General features: G+C 43.5%; 1 protein-coding gene across 4 annotated transcripts in view; it reads left to right on the top strand.

Moving 5' to 3' along the window:
- The window catches only part of EVA1A (eva-1 homolog A, regulator of programmed cell death), a 211,515-nt gene that overhangs the window by 134,159 nt on the left and 62,623 nt on the right, over positions 1–14,733 (top strand). The window contains exon 1 of one of the 4 annotated variants that reach the window (XM_033004962.1): positions 9,144–9,216. The exons of 2 other annotated variants lie outside the window; for them this stretch is intronic. The gene's annotated coding sequence lies outside the window, so the exon portion shown is untranslated. One more of the 4 variants, XM_033004963.1, reaches the window with a different exon arrangement.

A 14,733-nucleotide genomic window follows, 5' to 3' on the forward strand; every position in this document is an offset into this window, starting at 1 on the left:
CCATCTTCTGACCGTGACCTGACATGAACTAATTTATGTAATGCTTCCTAGCCGCAGTGCTGCTGCTGGAGACATGTCTGTTCCTGTGAACAGAGGTAACTCCACCTCCAATTTTAAAGGTCTTTCTAGCTATTCAATTCAACAAATGCCACATCAGGAAGGAGGAGATTTCTTCACAATCATCACAAGACTGGCGCTGGAAGCCGGCGGTGTTTATGCATGCCTACTCTGCCAAGTGAGCTTGCTGAGAAGGGCTGTGTTTGCTCTTTTGTCTCATAGGATGTTGCCAAAGGCTCCTCCTTTTCTTGTGTTGCAACTTCTTCCCGCCTGCAGGTAAGGGATACTGGTTGAGTGTTGCAGTGAGGTGACTCCTAGTTGATATGTGTAATTTTTTTGCTGTTGTGCCAAATGCAGGCCAACCATGTGGTTTGGGAAGATTTTGTTGTCTTAGCTCAGGGGTGGTTTGTCAAACAGTTGCCTTCACAGGAACATTGCTATGGCAGTCCAAGGCTCTGCAGATGACACTTCATGGCTTTGGTATCAGCAGCTTTTAAGAAGTCAGTCTCAATGTAACATAATAAACAATAATATTTAGTTTCAGGCCAGGAATTTTCTCCATCATCTATGATATTTGTGAAAGACATGATTTCTTTGCTGTAGCACAAATCTAGTGTATGCAAGGATAGATACTTCCAGATGTGCTTCCAGGTCTGAATCCAGAGCTAGAAATCTATATCGTACTTCATTCAAGAGCAATGGCAAGTGGGCCTGGATACTCCTTTACTGTTTTGAGCTGCCTCCATATTTCAAGAGCAGAGTCTTTGTAGCATGAAGGTGTAATTTAAGGTTATTCCTATGCTGATTGCAAGCACTCAATTCTTTGCATTTTAAGAATTAAGTGCCCTTGGGATGGAAGTGGTGTGTCTCAGTTGAAGACTCTCTTAAGATAGTCTGCTAGTGATCAGTTGTGTACAGCCAGACATATGGCAAGAATCACACGGCAAGAATCAGATCTGTAAGTCTTATATTTTCCGCTGAGATGAGTTAGACTGATCCAGTGGAGTGTGTTCCCTGGGACAGTAATTCTGACTCGTTTCCATGCCACAGATTCATGCATCCATTCACAGCAGACCTCAGATTGCAACACTGGACACCAAGTATTTTGCTTTCTTTTTCCTCAAATGCTAGACCTTATTTATAGGGCTTGCTTTGCCCTTCCTGCCCACCCCCCTTTTCCTTCTTGTTGTCTTTTGTTCCTAATTTTCCCTCTTCTCCACTCTTTCAGTTTCTATGAAATTTGGTAAAATTACACATCTCATCTTAGAATTTATGTTAGAAAGCCTGGAGGAAAAATCTGTACTTTAATATCCATTCATGTGTGTTTTTAGTACTTTCCTTTAAACATAGCTACATACAGAAACCTTAGCAAGAACAGAAATAACAGAAATGCTGTCCGCACTATTCCATGGTGTACAAAGCAGTCATTACAGTCATAAACTGTCCTTATTTTCTACGGCAATATCTCATCACTTCAAAGGCTGTCCCTTTGGCTGCCCAGCTGATCTATCTTCCTGTTAGCTGCTGCAACCTAGAATTGGAAGCGTTTGGGTCAGTGGTGCCAGAGACGTCCCAGCAAGGGAAGCTCTGAGGAGTATAGTGAAACTCAAATATAATCCCCAGTTTATATTACTGAAGAATACAGAACAGTATGGAGGTGTTTGGGCTGGCTCCACACAGAGCAAGACAATACCCACAGTGCATCCAAGCCAATGTGCTCTGTTGGTAGGGCTTATCAGTTAAAGAAGCAATGTCCCTTGCATAGCTTCACTGCATCTGGACCAAGCTTATGCATTTATCTACCAAATGCTGTCCTGCAGCATCAGGTAGCATTGACAGCTTGCTAGGGCATCAAATTGGATCATCCCTCTGTGTTGTGGCAAAACTGATTAAAACATACATGGGAAACACCCAAATTTGAATTTCACTTGAAAGCATCCTCAAAGGCTCTCTCCTAGGTGTCTGGTATGCCTCTGGCTTTCATTGCTCAAAGCAAATTTTGCCTTATTGCCAAACTTTCTTGTTTTAATAACCTTCCGTTTTGAATTTGCAGTATGTAAGCATGGCTTTGGTTTGCTTCAGATGATCAGGGCTGTATTTTGCAGCATAAAACTCACTACTAGAAGGCAGAGAATGGAAGTGATTCATCAGTAATAACATCTCAAATGCATTTATTTACTTCTGAAGTGCTCTGGGAAATGCTTTCCTTGAATAATGCAAGCTGCGATACATGTACGTTGATAGCTGGGTGGTTTTGCTGAATATAGAAACCAACAGCTCTGTATATAGACTAATTGGAGGTGTAGGGACCTTGCTGACATCTCTGTGATATAGGATCATTCAGGCAGGATAAGGTCATACTAGAAAACTTGCTGGAATCTCAGAGCAGACTCTGACAAACCTTGGAAGGTCAAAAACATTGGTGTTTCATCTGGATTCTCCTTTTCTGCCACTGGAGCCTACTTCCTCCAAAAGAGGTTAAAGAAGAAAGGTACTTTTAAGTTCCTCTTTGTAAAGGAAATCATAACTGATGGAAAAACAAAGCAACTGATGTAATGTAAACCTCCTAGAGTAACTGGAGAAGGTGCTACAGAGGCTTCCCAGCAGTTATACATTGAGAAACATTCTTAATCTCCTAGATAATGTGGAAGAGGAATGACATTTATTATCTACAGTCCTCACAAACTGAGGATGCAGTTTATAAAACTGTATTTGGCTGCCCCTCTTTTTTCTCTTTTATTGTAATCCTTCATCATGGATCATTTTACGTCCAAACTCACCTTCATCTGTTATCATACTTAGTGATTTATCGACATCACAAACTTCTGATTAATAAGGCTAGAAGAACATCCATCAGAAGAACTGAGAATGTGTGATCATTTTCTCTCAGGCTTTCATTAGCTGTGGCTGTCCTTCTGGGAGTTTTAGCTTTGTCTTTGTATTTCCAGGCTAATGCATATGAAGTTTAAAAATAATTTCCTACAATTAAGCTTTTGTTTCTCTAGTCTTTTAAAAACTTTGCTCAAAATGGAATATAATCTCTGTATTGTCAGCTGAAGTAAGTAAAAAATAACCCAAACTGTCCGTATATACTCTTAATGAATGATCAGGCAAGTCAGAATTAATAGATGGCTTGATTCAGCTTCCTTCATTCAAGACGCACAATACAAAGCTCTACAGATAATCCTATGATTATATAAAATGTTTGTGGAATAAGTAAGAATTACACTCATGATGTCTTTTCTAAAATAATTTGCTTTTTCTTTAGGTTGCTTTGGTTTTAAATTACATGAGTTGTGAAATACACCACATATTGCTACGCCAAGTGGGAAAGGTTTTGTTTAAGAGTTTCCATACTAAGTCCTCCTTTTAATGAGACACTCCTAGGTTAAAAATACCTTTCAAAAGTGACTTCCCACGTCTTTTCTACATTAGTGACAGATTGGAGAAGAAAATATGGAGTATGCCTGAAAGTGATAAGTTGAGGTTAGAGGTCTAGCCAAAGTCAAGTGCTAGGGAGTTTCAGATGTAGAGAGCTGATACTTTGAATTATAATCAAGTGATTAATGTTTCTAACATAAGTGGGCTTGGGAGTTACAAGGACTTGCAGCAACAGCTTGGATAAGTGTGGTGAAACCTGCTTTTAGAGATATTTTATTTATAGCACGTTCATTAGGTCGGACAGAATGGACAACATGTGCTTATGTGGTTAATGATAAATCCATCTGAGGACTAAACTAGTCTGCTGAGTTATGAGAAAGCCATTTGTAGGTCAGATTTTTCTGGAGAGGGATGGACTTGGGAGAAACAGTTCTTATTTGTTACGGTGGGGGGGTGGGGAGGGGGGGAAGCAGGGAGAGAGGAGAAGCTGAAACCAGCTTTTCTCCTGCTGTAAAATACGTAGGATGTTAATGTTACAGATCTTCATTCATTTTTAAAGGTCATTTGCCTGTGAAGTCTGTGTAGCTAGCTTCAAAAATACCAAAAGTAATATGGGAAGGAGCAGGCATGCCTGGAAAGGTATAGGAATATTTTTTCTAAAATAGCAGGTAATCTAATGTTAATGTATGAAAACTGCAGTGATCTCTATGAAACTGCAAAAGCCAGAAAAGGCTTAATCTCCGGGGTATTATAGTTTTGTTTGTGGGATTCAGACATTCTAGCATGAAATGAAAGGTATTGAACAAAAAATTGTATGTAAGGCTGTTTCTTCTGTTTGAATTCACCAGACCTTAATGCTGCTCCTCTAAGTGGTTTAAGATACTTTCAAAGAGAAGTAGTTTCCTCTGAATGATAAAACAAGGTGAGGGTATAGCTAATAAAAATAATGTTTTGGCACATGGAGATTGTGGTTTTAGTTATAGATCTACCAGTAGGATAAAAAAGATTGTTTCCCCTCTTCTAGTCCTATCCGGGGTAGTGCAGGTCATTCATCCACAGAGCCCACTGATTCCCACCGTGGACCATGATGCCATTGGATTTCAAACAAAGCTCTGGACAGTTCTCATTAAAAAAAAAAAAAAAAAAAAAAAAAAAAAGCAAGACAATCAAAGACAAGCAAGTAAAACAAAGCCCTTATTTATTCCCCTTATATAGCACCCAAATGCAAAATTGTGTTATTTTTGCTTAAAATCTCATCAGTTGCTTGTCTGGATAGGACAGATAAACCTAAGTTTGTAGACCTAAACACCTCACAGGTGAACGGCTATCAGAAAAGGATTGCATGTTGCACATCCTCACAAATGAGCAGGCAAAACCTGTCCTTTTGAGACATGCTTTTTCCCTGACACTAGTCTTATTTTTAGGTAAAAATGGAAATGCGATGTTCATTGTCAAGATAGTTAATTGCAAAGTGACCACTCTCAAATGTGTTGCCCATACCTTTTCCAGGTGTTTCTGCAGGTGCTATTTGTGAGTGATCTTAGTTTATCAGAACAAACTCAAAAAAGCTGACTGATTATACTGAGTAGAGTATTTCTAGAGAGAGAAAATGGCACCTAGCAAAGAGATATTTAATTATATACATGAATGTACAACAAAACCAAGTACAGGAAGCTACCGCAGATTAATTCATATTGAAAACTTGTTTATTACTCTCAGGATAATGAGCTAATGGAAGACAAGGTGGTTTCTCCTCTCTCTTGACACCTTGAAATCCAGAGTGGATGCCCTGCTGAGGAGATACACTTTAGTGACACACAGTTTATCAGTCTCCAGCAGTAGCTGCATGAAACCTAATGGCCTAATCAGAGTCTATCACATTCAGAGGCTACACAAGATTACTTGTTTCTGGCATCCAAAATCATGATGACGCTATTATCATATTTATTTTATAGATATGAAATATCTATGCTCTGTAATTCCAAGCAAACATATATCTTCCTTTTGGACCCTATGGTAGACACTGAAACATTAGGTGCAGAGATTGAAAGAGTTAGCTAGGCTTGCTCCATAATCCCTGGAGCAGGAAGGGCAGCTCCAGAGGTGATTCATCACACCTGTTTTAAACTATGTTTAGATAAAACAAATTATCCTCCACTAGTGCCAATCTCTCTTTATTAACTACAGAAAGACAGCACAGGTATTTAGTTCAGATCTAACTCTGAGGTGGCAAAACTGAGTGGAGATACATCCCACCCCATGGATTTAAGCAGCCCCATACTTGTGCTTTGAACTGCAAGGGTAAAGTTCTAGGGGTAGGCATGCTCCTTGGTTTGGATAGATTATGGACAAAAAACAGAGTGTCTGAAGCACAAGAAATAAGGATGTTAAGGCTGTGTAGAAAAGTCTGGGACTCAAAGGGACAAGCTTGCATTTATCCAAGGCTTTGGGATGAAGAAAAAGCCTTGTGAGAGTTTTGGATAACTTGTCATTCTGAGACTAGCTATATTTTAGTGAATTGGTTAATTAAATAGCACCAGGACCTTGCCACTGGAAAACTTTTATCCATGGTCCCTGTTTATCCCAGTACAGTGGAAGCTCTCTGGAATGGCTTGAACATTAGGATTGGCCAGAGCTTGTTCTCAACAGGCTGTCTGAATAGGGCTGTTCTCTTTTGGAGGTTAAGGGCGTTTAGCCTCGAATGTGCGTGTGGCTGAACCATGCCTCCTGGCCCCAGGGCCAAAGACCAGCTCTGACCCTGTTTAGTTCATTACAAGGTGCACCAACAGTTTCTTACAGTTTCTTCATCTTCTGTTTTTATTATTTTACCTTGTCAGGATCAGAACCATGGGGAAACAGGTCTGGTATGCTGGGCTCCATACAGGGCTATGCTTACTTTGAAATAGTATGGTGCTATCTAATTCCTTTCTACTGTTCTCTCTAATTTATAAAGGCCTTGAAAATGTGATTTTGACCTGGATGCCCTAATTTGGATCATGGGCTGCCCCATTTACTGACTTCAGTGGGACATACTGGAGTATGTCAGGGCTTGGAGCTGATAGTTTTTTGAGCTGGTTGAGCAAACAGATCTGCAAGACCTCTTCTTGACAGTACACTAGCTCTGATCTGAAAGGAGACACAGCCTTAGACATCTGTTTTAAGGTCATAACTATGCTGAGCTTATTTGAACTCAATACAAGGCTCTGTTTGTATTTCTTTGATTAATTGAAAATAACCTCTTGTTAAGGGAGTGACAACCGATACCTTAAGATTGTGCTCAAGTCATTCACAAGACCGAAAAAAATACAGCAAAGGTTAGGCGGGTCAAAGACCTTGTTTGGATCAAAGCATATGTTGAACACTGTATAAATGCCAAATTTTAAAGTGTTTTGTATTTAAGGTTGAAGTTTGGAGTAAAACGATACTATAACAATAAATTCCTAATTCAACTTGTTAACACGCTACCACATTCACAAAGGCACAGCAAAGAGAGAGATGCTTCTGATGGAGCAACTCGATACCAGTGTGAGTGTGTTAAAAATGTAAAGCATAGGTGAGATCATTACTGTAATACCGCATCCAGTTCTGGTAGGCACATTCCAAAAAAGACTTTAATGCAATGGAAATGAATCTCAAGAGAGTGACAAGCACGATTTGTGGTCTGTCCGTAAAGTCTGCCTTACCATGAGAGACTAAAAAAAGCTCAGCTAATTTTATTTATTCAGAACAAAGTTATGATATAACTTGTCTGTGGTTTTGTAAGGTTGAGCCTACATGGTGAGGGAACAGGAGGCTCCAGTTTCCCCTTGGAGCTGCATGGACTGGGTGCTTTCCACCAAAATACTGGAGGAACCCCAGCTATGCCTGGGCTTGAAATATTCCTGCTGTGTTGAGGTTAAACTGAGTTTGGGCTGCGCCTTGGTGGGCTGCAGTCCTTCTCTGCCCAAGACTGATCTGTAGCTTCTTGGAGTGGATTGATGAGTGATGGCGAGGGTTGAAGGTGGAGAGTGAGGCCAGGCAAATATAGATTAAAATGGCAGCCTTTCCTCCTGACAGGGTGATAGCCACTGAAATAACTTATCTGGGGTAGACTGTTCTTCACTGAGTCTCTGATTCAGGATGGGATGTCTCCTTGAAATATGTACCATAACTTGTAGCAGTTCTGGTGTTGCTTTGGGACACCACTCTGTGGCTTCAGCTCTTCAGGCTGATTGAAATGATCAAATGAGCGATCTCACCTGGCCTTAAGATATCTCTATTAAATAGCAATATTTTAACACTCTTATTTTAATAAGAATATTATATTCCTATTAAACTGATTGGGGAATGGAGAGGTCTCATGGAGACCATCTTTAGCCTGAGAAAGCTCTATTTTAAGGAAAAAAAAAAATCTCCCACCACTTTCAAATTTGTGGCCAGAATGACTACGTTATGTTTTATTTCCAGGAAGGAGTTGAATCTTAGGCCTGGATTCCAACTGTCCCTAGAGCTTACTGTATCTGGTGGGACATTTCTGAGCAGGGTGAGGAGTGATTCACTGACTTCCAAGTGAAAAGTTTCCATTTGACCTGCCTCTCAGTCAACAGTGACCCGTTGTGTGGACACCTCACCCACTCTACAGTGGTGGTGTGTGTCCCAAACTGGGAAGACAGTGGGCTCCTACCAGAGTGTTTATGTCACTGCCTACTGCAAAGGCAGGTGGGATTTGCAGAGAACCTGAAGTTAAGCTTGCCTGCAAGGACACATGTATGCCAGGTGGTAGATCTAAAGGATGTTTTAAAAACTGCCACCCAGTTCAATAGCCACTGTCCCCTTGTACCCAGCCTGTAGAGAGGGGTTCAGAGGATTTGCCTTGCTGGAAGATATTCATCCCAGCACTGTTCAATTTAGGCAGTATTTTTCATCTAGCAGGGCAAAAGTATGACCACACTCCCAGTGTGATTTTCTACTTCTGTGTGTCCTGCCATCGTCATGTCTCGCTGGTGCTTGGGCTGCCGCCTGCCTTGGCCCGGCAGTGTGCGGAGCCGTGTGTTCCTCCCCAGGCTGGGCATGGGACCCCAGCAGAATGAGCCGGGCTCTCGCAGGCAGCAGCTGACCCACGGGGTGCAAGGGGGACGTTGCATCCTGCCTGCTGCCCTCAGGCACAAGCTGGAGCATTCGAGGAGTTTAGAAAAGCCAGAAAGCTGCTGAAAATGGCATTTTGCTCTCAGCGTCTAACATCATTGCACCACTCCTGCTTAAATAAATAAACTCTGATGGGAATCCCCCCCACCCCATTCATTCCTTGCTTTAATAAAACGTGTCACAGTGCTGGTTTTTTTTTTCCAGTCAGCAGATTTTTCGGCTGGTTAATGAGGGGGAAAAATTTCTCTTCTCCCCTCCCCAACTCCCCCCCCCCCCCCCAAAAAAAAAAAAAAAATTGCCCCCCCTTTCTTTCATGTCAGGGGCCAAGTTTGGATTGGAGCCTGGTGAAGTTTCTGTGTCATTTCCTGTTGCTGCCCTCCTCGACACTCGCTCCTGTGCTCTGCTCCGCTCTCCTCTCCTCCCGCAGACGCACAAGGCGTCCGCCCTCCCGACTGGCGGGTTTTGGGGAGGATGTGAGAGGCCAGGGGCAGACCTCACGCTCTCGCCTGTCACACCGCATTCCTCCTCTCGCCGTCCTCACTGGGCTCCGCTCCCAACCCGCTGCCGGCGACGCCAAAGAACCGAACGGTAAAATAACTTTCTTCTCTCCGAGCAGCTCAGCTGTACTTCCCGGGCTGCTGCGAACCTAAGGCGGTGAGAGCAAAAACGTCCTTCTGTCTGGCAAACTTTCGCTGCTGACGGCTGTTGGTCCCATCCGTGCAGGTGGTTGGGAGCGAGGAGGTTGCAGGATGCTGGTGCTGTGCGTTTGGGTGGGCGAGGGTCTGCGGTGCGGTCCTGCGGCGCGTGGGAGGGATGGGGACGGGACAGCGGCCGGGCAGCGCCGGCCGTGCGGGAGCCCGGCGTGGGTCGCACTCTCCGTGGGAGAGGTCAGCATCTGCGCGGGCTGGCATTGGTGCTGTTTTGCAGATGCTGGTGGCTTGATGTGACTGATGGAAAAAAAAAAGAGCTATTTAAGGGAGGGAGAAGCCGGCGTGGGGCTGTACAGAAGCTGGGAAGGCAGTGAAGGGAGGTGAGGGGAAGAGCAAGGGGTGCTCAGCATTTATACTTAGGTGCTTGTCTTTCAGCTTCACTATAGTGTTTAGAGGTTTTTCCTAGGGCTTGCTTGCAGTGCCACTCAAGGGGGTTTGTGGGTGTGTACGGTGCCAGTGATTGCTTTTCTGACCAGAAAGGATTGATACTTTCAGGAAACTGTATTACATGTACTTGGAGGATCAGGCACAAATCAGCTGGCATCTGTAAAATCCTGCCTGTAATGCCTTTCCTTTGACATTTCCTTACTTGCTAGTTAAATGCACATATATTTATTTATTTGGTAGGAAAATGACACAAATGTTTGCACTTTGAAGTGACTTCATGTACTATTTCTGTCATTCCTGACTTGTTCAGTCTTGACTTACTTGGACAAACAAGGCATAACAAACTGACAGAGAAATCCTGAAGCGTGTGCTGGAGCCAGTTTCTGGAGCTTTCAGAGTTAAAAGGCTTTCTTGAACTCACTGACACAGGGCAGTAAATTTCAACATGTCAGTAAGTGAGGGAAAAAAGCGCTTGCAGAGCATTATACACCCACAGATAGAGTCAGTGCTGCACAACCCCAGGTTCTTCACACGCAGGATTAGTTCCCAACACCTCCAGCTACTCAGCAGCATTTAGAAAGGTCAGTTATATGGACAGTATTTATCAGCTAATTATAAGGGGGAGAGATAAAAAGCCTCGGGGTTGGCCCTGGGAAAAGTGATCCTAAGGTTTTGGGTACAGTGTGTTTACCTCTTCGTGTGCCTTCCTCCCCCCCAACCCCCAATGGGAATGCAGTGGAAGATGGTACAAGATGGGGAACATAGGAAGGGGGCTTTGGGCACACTCTGAACACGTCAGCCCTTTGCCCTGGCCTCCAGCCGAGGCATATCACCTCCCACGGCTGGGGAAAGTTCAAGCTCCCTGCCCAGCCTTGGCATCCCTTGTCTTGCTGCCATTAGCAATGGGGGACCCAGGAGACATGGCTAACAGCTTTGCCGGGAGTTGGTTTCTAGGTAAAAGCTCAAAGTTTGTTTCACAGTTCCTATATGAAAGGCATGGTTTTTTAAAAATCGAGTTGAACAGGAAATGCTTCTTCGGGTCTTTCCATCTCCTGGACTATTTCTGAGTACTGTGTGACTCCTTACTGATTTTTCAGTAAGCATTATTCATTTTCAGCATTCCCCACAGCTAGCTTATACCTGTACTAGTGATCTGGTCTTGATGGTCTGTGCTGCCACACTGGTGATACATATGGGTTGGTCTGGGACAACTCTTGGGTGTTACTGGGAGTTAGGATGGGCCAGGACACTCCAGAAAGGCAGTTTGGATGTGGCCACCTTGTTTCAGAGCATAAGAGAGTTTAATAATATGTAGGCGTCAGGCCGTGCCAGCTGGCTTCAGGGCTGAAGAATGGGCTCTGGCATGATTTAGTTTACTAGAAGAGACGTAGCCAAGAGGCTAATGAGCTCATGTAACAGAGGGAGGAGAGAAGCTGTAGCAGAAGCCACTCCCAGCACCTCTGAGGAACTGAAGAAACAGTACTTACCTGGAACTGTGCTCTGTGTTTCTTGGTCTGAGAGGAAATGGAGTGACAGACTGACGTTTTTGCAGGGGTCCAACAGGCAGCTCAGCTCTGAGGTGAACTGAATCATTGCCTGTGCAAGGTGACTAAGGGGGCTAACTGCACTTGAGGTGGTGCTTGAAGGATGGGTAGGACCTGAAGTCCTTTAGAAATCCATCCATATGCATAGGTGTTGAGAGATGAGCCTTTGTCTCAAATGCAGTTTTTTGGGAGTCTGTTTCTAAACTATCCTAAAACTTTACCTATGGGTGCTATAGTGGGAGATGAACATAATTTCATCCTTAATTATTTCAGATCTAAATGTGAACCCACTTTATTTTAAGCTGGCATCACTCCACTGATTTCAGTGAAGTGATTCCAAATTTACATCAGTTGAAGACAGATAAGAATCAGTCCCTTTATATCTGCTTTTTTTCTGTGACTTGCAAAGGAGAAAGCAAGACAAGAGAAACCCACCCAGGGTGAGATTATGATGGGAACTGAAAGGTCTTGAGTACCGCCGGGACCTTTCTGGCTTTTTTTGATTTCTTGCTTTCCCTAAATCTCAGTTTTTTGTTCTGTTAATAGAATTTGTTCTATGGAAAAGCAGATGCTCAAGACCAGCGTCCCTGTCCCATTTCTCTCCTCGTGCAAGAGTGTTCACCACACCGCACTTTCAGTGCTTATGTAGCTCTGACAGATGAGTCAAGGGATGGAGATTCCAGTTCTGCTGCTTACCTTGGGAAAGTGCTCTGGAGCCCAACAGACTTTACTGTCTGGAAATATTTCCTGTTGCACAACATAAATTGTCTGTTTCAGTTTAATCCTGTTGTCTTAAATTACCTCACCAAAGTACTACCTTGAGTAAAGCCTCTCTCTCTTCACAGCCACTTCACTGCAGTGGGGGAACCAGTATTGTAAGAGGCTGCAGGTTGTGAAAACTCTCTTTAAGAAGGTGGAGTGAGCACGTGCTTCCCTTCCCCCTTCCTCCATCTTGCACCAGGGTAGGGCGAACAAGTCTTGCTTTGTAACAGCAGGTTTGTGCTACTTCTAGTCCCTGAGCCAGACCCTTTGCTTCTTCAGAAGACCATGGTGGCCACTGAGATCTCCAGGAGAGATCTCTCATGACTTGTGACATCTCATGGCTCTGGTGGTCCTTTTCTCTGATCTGCTTTTCCCTGCTTCAGTGCTTGAGCTTGGTGTGGTGCTCCCTGTCCTGCCTGAGGTTGCTCCAAGGATGCTCTGCTGCTGCCCAACAACATGTCGTTGGACATCTGCTGCAGTTTCTGATGGTGTTCACCTGGGGAATAGCACCAGCATTTGGGATGTGTTTGGCCCACTAATGTTTGTGGGTGCTACCCAGCTTGGTCCTGGCTGTCTCCCCAGGCTGAATCAGACACACTGTTCATCCGCTTTGCTCTTGTGCAGCTCCAGCTCCAGTTCTTGTGGTATTTAAGTGCTGATGCACAAATTAAAAAAACATTTACATGCTGTAGTGAGTCTTCAGCTTGCCTGCACAAATCTCTTGTTTTCCTTCTTCTAATGCAGTGTCACTACCTGAGGACAGGCCTTGCCTCCTTGCTCCAGGCAGCTGTTGATCACTGCTCTGTTCATGGGACATTGCCATAGCAGTGAGGATGTGTAGCAGAGGTTCTCAGGATTGACCAGATGATATCCCTACTGCTGGTCAAACACAGCTAAAAAGGTGCATGCCTCATTCCCTCTCCAAACAGTATCTTGTTTGCTTTGGCTATTTTTAAACATATTTGCTGGCTGGAGACTGAAGCTTGCTATCAGTCTGAGCCTTGCCACCATGAGACTCACAGATGTTTAAAATGGATTTGTGCTGAGGCTAGAAGGACAGTTTTTGTTCTGTCCCCTGGCTTGGGGCTGCCTGACATGTTGGTGGTTGTGGCAATGAAGTTTGCTTCTGGGAATTTGGCTAAGGGCACTGAACACTCAAAGCCAAAGGGTTTTCCTCCTTACTCCTGACTTCTTCTGGAGTTGAAGGTGAGAGGCCTCTCTATCCCATCAGAAATCCTCTCAGTCATCCTCTCCCTCCATGGAAGTGTTATTTTTGGTTAATTCATACAAGTCTGGGACGCCTTGGTCTATCCTGTGGGAGGAAGCTCGAGGCTGGAATTTTGTAATAAAAGCCAGATTTTTCTCTGGAGGCAGAGTGGAGGAGGCCACTCCTGTTGCTTCTCCAATTCTTGTCAATTCTTGATCAGCTTAATCTGGCAACTGTGAAAGGTTTTCTTTCCCTTCTGAAAATAAACTTGGCTTCTGAAGAAGGTCAACGTTGGGATGTTCACCTTGAGGTACTTGATTTCCACAGAGCCACTGGTGGGAATCCTAGCTCAAGCTGCTCACATGTCACATCCCTGCTGCAAGCTCCCAGCAGTTTACTGGGGATGAGTCTCTCTGAAGGCACCCCAGGCCATTTGCACCATTGCAGAACCACAACGTTGCTAAAAGCAAGTTTTCCTCCAGTGTCCTTGGCTAGAGTTAGTTTGCTTTTACCCTGAGGAGCACAGAACAGTCTGTCCCCTTCCACACCAGTGGTGTCTGGTTTTCACTGGGTCAAACATGTCTTTGTACCTGCAGTTTGGAGAGTGTTCTCAGAGACTTTATGTGATTATGAAGAAATATACAGATCTGTCACTCTGATTTCCTTTGTGACCACAATTATTCTCCTCCTCCACTGACCACTTGCAGTGGAAAGACCACCACTCCATGATCTCTCCTCTTTGACTGTCTTTGAAGTGGGGATTGTTTCTATAGGGACTGGTGCAGTGGAAAGCTGAGAACATCTGAATTTGCCATAATTTAAATATGCAGGCACTACCTTAACTTAAATATATACAGAGAGCTTGCTAATTAAATCTGAATTTGCTTCTTGGTCATCAGTCACTGTACTAAGGATAGAGAGAACAACAGCTGAAGCCCATATCTCATCCTCGGTGGTACCTGACACACTACCTGTGAGATACTCTTCTGGAGTTTCCCAGCCAGACTTAATTTCACCAGCTTAATAATATGCATCTTGTGCTCCTTTTATTTTACTAGTCACTGTGATTCCCCTCTGACATAGACTAAATTATGCTTGGATTCATTTTTTTTTTTTTTCCTTTATTAATGCATACACAGACTGTATAGTCTTCAGAGATTTATTTTTCTTTAATGAAATCAGCCTCCTTTTCCTGGCTAGTGTAGTGCATGAATGTCACATTTAAATATGTGCTTTCAGTCCTTTCCCTCAGACATATTACTTTACACTACATTTGGCTGTGTTAAGCTTCAGTGCTGATTTACTACATCAGTGACCATGAAAGACTCAAATTCTTCTGACCCCTGTTTTCTTGTTTCTCTCTATTTACTCTCCACAATGCTCCGGTTTTTGGAGTAGTTGGCAGGTTGTAAGATTAAATTTCTTATTTCTTTTCCTCAATTTGATACAATGGTTACAATCATATTAACATATTTAGCAGATTTGGAGCTGATTACAGGGCAAACACAAAAAGCGCTCCTGAGAGCAATACCATGAATGTCACAGCAGTGTGTGGTACCAG

The sequence above is a fragment of the Tyto alba genome, unplaced genomic scaffold, assembly GCF_018691265.1.
Source record: "Tyto alba isolate M040663 unplaced genomic scaffold, T.alba_DEE_v4.0 Super-Scaffold_40, whole genome shotgun sequence".
Lineage (NCBI taxonomy): Eukaryota > Metazoa > Chordata > Aves > Strigiformes > Tytonidae > Tyto > Tyto alba.